Source organism: Pelophylax lessonae (genome assembly GCF_965119305.1).
Source record: "Pelophylax lessonae genome assembly, chromosome: 4".
Classification (NCBI taxonomy): domain Eukaryota; kingdom Metazoa; phylum Chordata; class Amphibia; order Anura; family Ranidae; genus Pelophylax; species Pelophylax lessonae.
The window spans coordinates 362566936-362576373 of NC_138771.1; positions in this window are offsets into that span (position 1 = coordinate 362566936).

The following is a 9438-nucleotide window of genomic DNA, read 5'->3' on the forward strand; positions in this document are numbered from 1 at the left end:
TGTAGTGGTTAGGTAAGTCAGTGCAGTGGTCAGTGTAGTGGTTAGGCCCCTTTCACACATACGGTCCATTCAGTTCATCAGTTCAGTCACGTCAAAATGTATCAGTTTTTCATCCGTTTTTCGTTAGTTGTCATCCGTTTTTCGTCAGTTGTCATCAGTTTTTTGTCAGTTGTCATCCGTTTTTTACCACTTTTTCATCCGTTTTTCGTCAGTCGTCATCCTTTTTTCATCCGTTTTCATCCATTTTTCGTCAGTTGTCATCTGTTTTTCATCAGTTGTCATCCGTCTTTCAATTATTTTTCGTCAGTTGTCATCTGTTGTCATCCGTTGTCATCAGTTGTCATCTGTTTTCATCCATTTTTCGTCAGTTGTCATCCATTTTTCGTCAGTTGTCATCCATTTTTCATCCATTTTTCATCCGTTTTCCTCAGTTGTCATCTGTTGTCATCCGTTCTTAGTCAGTTTTTCATCTGTTGTCATCCGTTTTCATCAGTTGTCATCCGTTTTCATCCGTTTTTCGACAGTTGTCATCCGTTTTTCGTCAGTTGTCATTAGTTTTTTGTCAGTTGTCATCCGTTTTTTACCCATTTTTCATCCGTTTTTCGTCAGTCGTCATCCTTTTTTCACCTGTTTTCATCCGTTGTCATCCATTTTTCGTCAGTTGTCATCCGTTTTTCGTCAGTTGTCATCCGTCTTTCAATTATTTTTCGTCAGTTGTCATCCGTTTTCATCCATTTTTCGTCAGTTGTCATCCGTTTTTCATCCTTTTTTCATCCGTTTTTCCTCAGTTGTCATCTGTTGTCATCCGTTTTTCATCCGTTTTTAGTCAGTTTTTCATCTGTTGTCATCCGTTTTCATCAGTTGTCATCCATTTTTCGTCAGTTGTCATGCGTTTTTCGTCAGTTGTCATCTGTTTTTCGTCAGTTGTCATCCGTTTTTCATCCTTTTTTCATCCGTTTTTCCTCAGTTGTCATCTGTTGTCATCCGTTTTTCATCCGTTTATAGTCAGTTTTTCATCTGTTGTCATCCGTTTTCATCAGTTGTCATCCTTTTTCATCCACTTTTCGTCAGTTGTCATCCGTTTTTCGTCAGTTTTCATCCCTTTTTCATCCATTTTTCATGCATTTTTCCTCAGTTGTCATCTGTTGTCATCCATTTTTCATCAATTTTTAGTCAGTTTTTCATCCGTTGTCATCTGTTTTTCATCCGTTTTTATCCGTTTTTCGTCCGATCCATTTTTTTGACAGATGAAAAATAGGGTATTTATCCATTCAAAAAAATGGACATTGACGGAAGCGGATGAAAACGGATGTTAACTGATGATCATCCTTTGTCATCTATTTTTACATAGAGATACATTGATGTCCATTTTTTATCCGTCAACGGATGGATGAAAAACGGACAGCATGTGTGAAAGGGGCCTAAATTAGGTCAGTGTAGTGGTTAGTGTAATGGTTGGGTAGATCAGTGTAGTGGTTAGGTAGGTCAGTGTAGTGGTTAGGCTGGTCAGTGTAGTGGTTAGTTAGGTCAGTGTAGTGGTTAGGTAGGTTACTAAAGTGGTTAGTGTATTGGTTAGGTAGGTCAGTGTAAAGGTTAGTGTAGTGGTTAAGTAGGTCAGTATAATGGTTAGGGTGGTTAAGTAGGTAACTGTAGTGGTTAGATTATTTTCTTTTGGCTGACCCAACACACACCTAAAAAGAGAGAGTGTATGGAAGGATATGCAATGTATGGAGGGATATGCAGTGTACGGAGGGAAATACAGTGTATAGAGTGATATACAGTGTACAGAGGGAAATACAGTGTATAGAGTGATATGCAGTGGGCAGCCCAACACGCGCCTCGTAAAAGTTCAAGTCTCCAACAACCCTAAAGCTGGTCCAACACACACCAAAAATATAAAAATACTTGCCTCCAACCTCCCCTATAGCCAGTCCACAGCATGCCTAAGAAAAGTACCAGCCTCCAACCTCCACCTATAGCTGGTCCAACAAATGCCTGAAAACAAGTAGCAGCCTGAAAACCTCTTCTTTAGCTTATCCAACACTAACCTAAAAAGAAAGATACTGGCCTCCAACCTCCCCTATAGCCAGTCCAGCACACGCCCAATAAAAATTCAAGCCTCCAACCTCCATATACTGTAGCAGGTCCAACACAAACCTACAATATAAAAAAATACTGGCCTCCAACCTCCCCTATTGCAAGTCCAACACACACCTTAGAAAAGTATCAGCCTCCAACCTCTTCTTTTGGCCAATTTTACACTGACCTAAAATTAAAAATACTGGCCTCCAACCACCCCTATAGCCAGTCCAACACACGGCACCAACCTCTTCTTTTAGCCGATCCAACACACACCTAGAAAGAAAAATATTGCCCCCCAACCTCCCCTATAGCCAGTCAAACAAACGCCTAATAACACGCCTAAACACTAATATTGTAATGGTCAGTGTAGTGGTTAGATAGGACAGTGTAGTGTAGAGGTCAGTGTAGTGGTTAGATAGGACAGTGTAGTGTAGAGGTCAGTGTAGTGGCTAAGTAGGTCAGTATAGAGGCCAGGTAGGTCAGTGTAGTGGTCAGGTAGGTCAGTGTAGCAGTTAGATTAGTGTAGTGGTGGGGGAGGTTAGTGTAGTGGTCAGTGTAATGATTAGGTAGGTCAGTGCAGTGGTCAGTGCACTGGTTAAGTAGGTCAGTGTAGTGGTTAGGTAAGTCAGTGCAGTGGTCAGTGTAGTGGTTAGGCCCCTTTCACACATACGGTCCATTCAGTTTATCAGTTCAGTCACGTCAAAATGTATCAGTTTTTCATCCGTTTTTCGTCAGTTGTCATCCGTTTTTCGTCAGTTGTCATCAGTTTTTTGTCAGTTGTCATCCGTTTTTTTTACCACTTTTTCATCCGTTTTTCGTCAGTCGTCATCCTTTTTTCATCCGTTTTCATCAGTTGTCATCCATTTTTCGTCAGTTGTCATCTGTTTTTCGTCAGTTGTCATCCGTCTTTCAATTATTTTTCGTCAGTCGTCATCTGTTGTCATCCGTTGTCATCAGTTGTCATCCATTTTTCATCCGTTTTTCGTCAGTTGTCATCCGTTTTTCGTCAGTTGTCATCTGTTTTTCATCCATTTTTCATCCGTTTTTCCTCAGTTTTCATCTGTTGTCATCCGTTTTTAGTCAGTTTTTCATCTGTTGTCATCCGTTTTCATCAGTTGTCATCCGTTTTCATCCGTTTTTCGTCAGTTGTCATCCGTTTTTCGTCAGTTGACATCAGTTTTTTGTCAGTTGTCATCCGTTTTTTACCCATTTTTCATCCATTTTTCGTCAGTCGTCATCCTTTTTTCATCCGTTGTCATCCGTTTTCATCCGTTGTCATCCATTTTTCGTCAGTTGTCATCCGTTTTTCATCAGTTGTCATCCGTCTTTCAATTATTTTTCGTCAGTTGTCATCCGTTTTCATCCATTTTCCGTCAATTGTCATCCATTTTCCGTCAGTTGTCATCCGTTTTTCATCCTTTTTTCATCCGTTTTTCCTCAGTTGTCATCCGTTTTTAGCCAGTTTTTCATCTGTTGTCATCCGTTTTCATCAGTTGTCATCCGTTTTCATCCATTTTTCGTCAGTTGTCATGCGTTTTTCGTCAGTTGTCATCCGTTTTTCGTCAGTTGTCATCCGTTTTTCATCCTTTTTTCATCCGTTTTTCCTCAGTTGTCATCTGTTGTCATCCGTTTTTCATCCGTTTATAGTCAGTTTTTCATCTGTTGTCATCCGTTTTCATCAGTTGTCATCCTTTTTCATCCACTTTTCGTCAGTTGTCATCCGTTTTTCGTCAGTTGTCATCCGTTTTTCATCCATTTTTCATCCGTTTTTCCTCAGTTGTCATCTGTTGTCATCCGTTTTTCATCCATTTTTAGTCAGTTTTTCATCCGTTGTCATCCGTTTTTCATCCGTTTTTATCCGTTTTTCGTCCGATCCATTTTTTTGACGGATGAAAAATAGGGTATTTATCCATTCAAAAAAATGGACATTGACGGAAGTGGATGAAAACGGATGTTAACTGATGATCATCCTTTGTCATCTATTTTTACATAGAGATACATTGATGTCCATTTTTCATCCGTCAACGGATGGATGAAAAACAGACAGCATGTGTGAAAGGGGCCTAAAGTAGGTCAGTGTAGTGGTTAGTGTAATGGTTGGGTAGATCAGTGTAGTGGTTAGGTAGGTCAGTGTAGTGGTTAGGCTGGTCAGTGTAGTGGTTAGTTAGGTCAGTTTAGTGGTTAGGTAGATTACTAAAGTGGTTAGTGTATTGGTTAGGTAGGTCAGTGTAAAGGTTAGTGTAGGGGCTAAGTAGGTCAGTATAATGGTTAGGGTGGTTAAGTAGGTAACTGTAGTGGTTAGATTATTTTCTTTTGGCTGACCCAACACACACCTAAAAAGAGAGAGTGTATGGAAGGATATGCAATGTATGGAGGGATATGCAGTGTACGGAGGGAAATACAGTGTATAGAGTGATATGCAGTGGGCAGCCCAACACGCGCCTCGTAAAAGTTCAAGTCTCCAACAACCCTAAAGCTGGTCCAACACACACCAAAAATATAAAAATACTTGCCTCCAACCTCCCCTATAGCCAGTCCACAGCATGCCTAAGAAAAGTACCAGCCTCCAACCTCCACCTATAGCTGGTCCAACAAATGCCTGAAAACAAGTAGCAGCCTCCAACCTCTTCTTTAACTTATCCAACACTAACCTAAAAAGAAAGATACTGGCCTCCAACCTCCCCTATAGCCAGTCCAGCACACGCCCAATAAAAATTCAAGCCTCCAACCTCCATATACTGTAGCAGGTCCAACACAAACCTACAATATAAAAAAATACTGGCCTCCAACCTCCCCTATAGCAAGTCCAACACACACCTTAGAAAAGTATCAGCCTCCAACCTCTTCTTTTGGCCAATTTTACACTGACCTAAAATTAAAAATACTGGCCTCCAACCTCCCCTATAGCCAGTCCAACACACGGCACCAACCTCTTCTTTTGGCCAATCCAACACACACCTAGAAAGAAAAATATTGGCCTCCGACCTCCCCTAGAGCCAGTCCAACAAACGCCTAATAACACGCCTAAACACTAATATTGTAGTGGTCAGTGTAGTGGTTAGTATGCTAAGTGTAGTGGTCAGGTAGGTTAGTGTAGTGGTTAGGTAGATCAGTGTAGTGGTTAGGTAGGTCAGTGTAGTGGTTAGGTAGGTCAGTGTAGCGGTTAGGTAGGTCAGTGTAGCAGTTAGATTAGTGTAGTGGTGGGGGAGGTTAATGTAGTGGTCAGTTTAATGATTAGGTAGGTCAGTGCAGTGGTCAGTGCACTGGTTAAGTAGGTCAGTGTAGTGGTTAGATAAGTCAGTGCAGTGGTTAGATAAGTCAGTGCAGTGGTAAGTGTAATGGTTAGGCCCCTTTCAAACATACGGTCCGTTCAGTTCATCAGTTCAGTCACGTCAAAATGTATACATTTTTCATTTGTTTTTCATCCATTTTTCATCTGTTTTTCGTCAGTTGTCATCCATGTTTCGTCAGTTGTCATCCGTTTTCGTCAGTTGTCATCCGTTTTTCGTCAGTTGTCATCCGTTTTTCGTCAGTTGTCATCCGTTTTTTGTCAGTTGTCATCCGCTTTTCATCTGTTTTTTACCCATTTTTCATCATCTGTCATCCGTTTTTCATCCATTTACCATCCATTTTTCGTCAGTTGTCATCAGTTTTCGTCAGTTGTCATCAATTTTCATCAGTTGTCATCCATTTTCCATCCATTTTTCGTCAGTTGTCATCCGATTTTCATCCGTTTTTATCCGTTTTTTTGTCGGATGAAAAATAGGGTATTTATCCATTAAAAAAATGGACATTGACGGAAGCGGATGAAAACGGATGTTAACAGATGATCATCCTTTGTCATCCATTTTTACATAGAGATACATTGATGTCCATTTTTCATCTGTCAACGGATGGATGAAAAAAGAACAGCATGTGTGAAAGGGGCCTAAAGTAGGTCAGTGTAGTGGTCAGTGTAATGGTTGGGTAGATCAGTGTAGTGGTTAGGTAGGTCAGTGTAGTGGTTAGGCTGGTCAGTGTAGTGGTTAAGTAGCTCAGTGTAGTGGTTAGTTAGGTCAGTGTAGTGGTTAGGTAGGTTACTATAGTGGTTAGTGTATTGGTTAGGTAGGTCAGTATAATGGTTAGGGTGGTTAAGTAGGTAACTGTAGTGGTTAGATTATTTTCTTTTGGCTGATCCAACACACACCTAAAAAAGAGAGAGTGTATGGAAGGATATGCAGTGTATGGAGGGATATTCAGTGTATGGAGGGATATTCAGTGTATGGAGGGATATTCAGTGTATGGAGGGATATTCAGTGTATGGAGGGATATGAAATGTATGGAGGGATATGCAGTGTACAGAGGGAAATACAGTGTATAGAGTGATATGCAGTGGGCAGCCCAACACGCACCTCGTAAAAGTTCAAGTCTCCAACAACCCTAAAGCTGGTCCAACACACACCAAAAATATAAAAATACTTGCCTCCAACCTCCCCTATAGCCAGTCCACAGCATGCCTAAGCAAAGTACCAGCCTCCAACCTCCACCTATAGCTGGTCCAACAAATGCCTGAAAACAAGTAGCAGCCTCCAACCTCTTCTTTAGCTTATCCAACACTAACCTAAAAAGAAAGATACTGGCCTCCAACCTCCCCTATAGCCAGTCCAACACACGCCTAATAAAAATTCAAGCCTACAACCTCCATATACTGTAGCATGTCCAACACACACCTAAAATATAATAAAATACTGGCCTCCAACCTCCCCTATAGCCAGTCCAACACACGGCACCAACCTCTTTTTTTGGCCAATCCAACACACACCTAGAAAGAAAAATATTGGCCTCCGACCTCCCCTAGAGCCAGTCCAACAAACGCCTAATAACACGCCTAAACACTAATATTGTAGTGGTCAGTGTAGTGGTTAGTATGCTCAGTGTAGTGGTCAGGTAGGTCAGTGTAGTGGTTAGGTAGGTCAGTGTAATGGTTTGATAGGTCAGTGTAGTGGAAAGTGTAGTGTAGAGGTTAGTGTAGTGGTTAGGTAGGTGAGTGTAGTTGTTTGGGTGGTTAGTGTAGTGGTTAGGCAAGTCAGCGTAGTGGTAAGATTGGACAGTGTAGTGGTCAGGTAGGTCCGTGTAGTGGTTTGATAGATCGGTATAGTGGTTAGATAGGACAGTGTAGTGTAGAGGTCAGTGTAGCGGTTAGATAGGACAGTGTAGTGTAGAGGTCAGTGTAGTGGCTAAGTAGGTCAGTATAGAGGCCAGGTAGGTCAGTGTAGTGGTCAGGTAGGTCAGTGTAGCAGTTAGATTAGTGTAGTGGTGGGGGAGGTTAGTGTAGTGGTCAGTGTAATGATTAGGTAGGTCAGTGCAGTGGTCAGTGCACTGGTTAAGTAGGTCAGTGTAGTGGTTAGTTAAGTCAGTGCAGTGGTCAGTGTAGTGGTTAGGCCCCTTTCACACATACGGTCCATTCAGTTCATCAGCTCAGTCACGTCAAAATGTATCAGTTTTTCATCCGTTTTTCGTCAGTTGTCATCCGTTTTTCGTCAGTTGTCATCAGTTTTTTTACCCATTTTTCATCCGTTTTTCGTCAGTCGTCATCCTTTTTTCATCCGTTGTCATCCGTTTTTCGTCAGTTGTCATCCGTTTTTCGTCAGTTGTCATCCATTTTTCATCTGTTTTTCCACAGTTGTCATCCGTTTTTCATACGTTTTTCATCCGTTGTCATCCGTTTTTCGTCAGTTGTCATCCGTTTTTCATCCTTTTTTCATCAGTTTTTCCTCAGTTGTCATCCGTTTTTAGTCAGTTTTTCATCTGTTGTCATCCGTTTTCATCAGTTGTCATCCGTTTTCATCCATTTTTCATCAGTTGTCATCCGTTTTTCGTCAGTTGTCATCCGTTTTTCATGCATTTTTCCTCAGTTGTCATCTGTTGTCCGTTTTTCATCCGTTTTTAGTCAGTTTTTCATCCGTTGTCATCCGTTTTTCATCCGTTTTTATCCGTTTTTCGTCCGATCCATTTTTTTGACGGATGAAAAATAGGGTATTTATCCATTCAAAAAAATGAACATTGACGGAAGCGGATGAAAACGGATGTTAACTGATGATCATCCTTTGTCATCTATTTTTACATAGAGATACATTGATGTCCATTTTTCATCCGTCAACGGATGGATGAAAAACGGACAGCATGTGTGAAAGGGGCCTAAAGTAGGTCAGTGTAGTGGTTAGTGTAATGGTTGGGTAGATCAGTGTAGTGGTTAGGTAGGTCAGTGTAGTGGTTAGGCTGGTCAGTGTAGTGGTTAAGTAGCTCAGTTTAGTGGTTAGTTAGGTCAGTGTAGTGGTTAGGTAGGTTACTATAGTGGTTAGTGTATTGGTTAGGTAGGTCAGTTTAATGGTTAGGGTGGTTAAGTAGGTAACTGTAGTGGTTCGATTATTTTCTTTTGGCTGATCCAACACACACCTAAAAAAGAGAGTGTGTATGGAAGGATATGCAGTGTATGGAGGGATATTCAGTGTATGGAGGGATATTCAGTGTATGGAGGGATATGCAATGTATGGAGGGATATGCAATTTATGGAGGGATATGCAGTGTACAGAGGGAAATACAGTGTATAAAGTTCAAGTCTCCAACAACCCTAAAGCTGGTCAAACACACACCAAAAACATAAAAATACTTGCCTCCAACCTCCCCTATAGCCAGTCCACAGCATGCCTAAGAAAAGTACCAGCCTCCAACCTCCACCTATAGCTGGTCCAACAAATGCCTGAAAACAAGTAGCAGCCTCCAACCTCTTCTTTAACTTATCCAACACTAACCTAAAAAGAAAGATACTGGCCTCCAACCTTCCCTATAGCCAGTCCAACACACGCCCAATAAAAATTCAAGCCTCCAACCTCCATATACTGTAGCAGGTCCAACACAAACCTACAATATAATAAAATACTGGCCTCCAACCTCCCCTATAGCAAGTCTAACACACGGCACCAACCTCTTTTGGCCGATCCAACACACACCTAGAAAGAAAAATATTGGCCTCCGACCTCCCCTATAGCCAGTCAAACAAACGCCTAATAACACGCCTAAACACTAATATTGTAGTGGTCAGTGTAGTGGTTAGTACGCTCAGTGTAGTGGTCAGGTAGGTCAGTGTAGTGGTCAGGTAGATCAGTGTAGTGGTTAGGAAGGTCAGTGTAGTGTGCAGTGTTGGGGTTAGGTAGGTCAGTGTAATGGTTTGATAGATAAGTGTAGTGGAAAGTTTAGTGTAGAGGTTAGTGTATTGGTTAGGTAGGTGAGTGTAGTTGTTTGGGTGGTTAGGCAAGTCAGCGTAGTGGTTAGATTGGACAGTGTAGTGGTCAGGTAGGTCAGTGTAGTGTAGAGGTC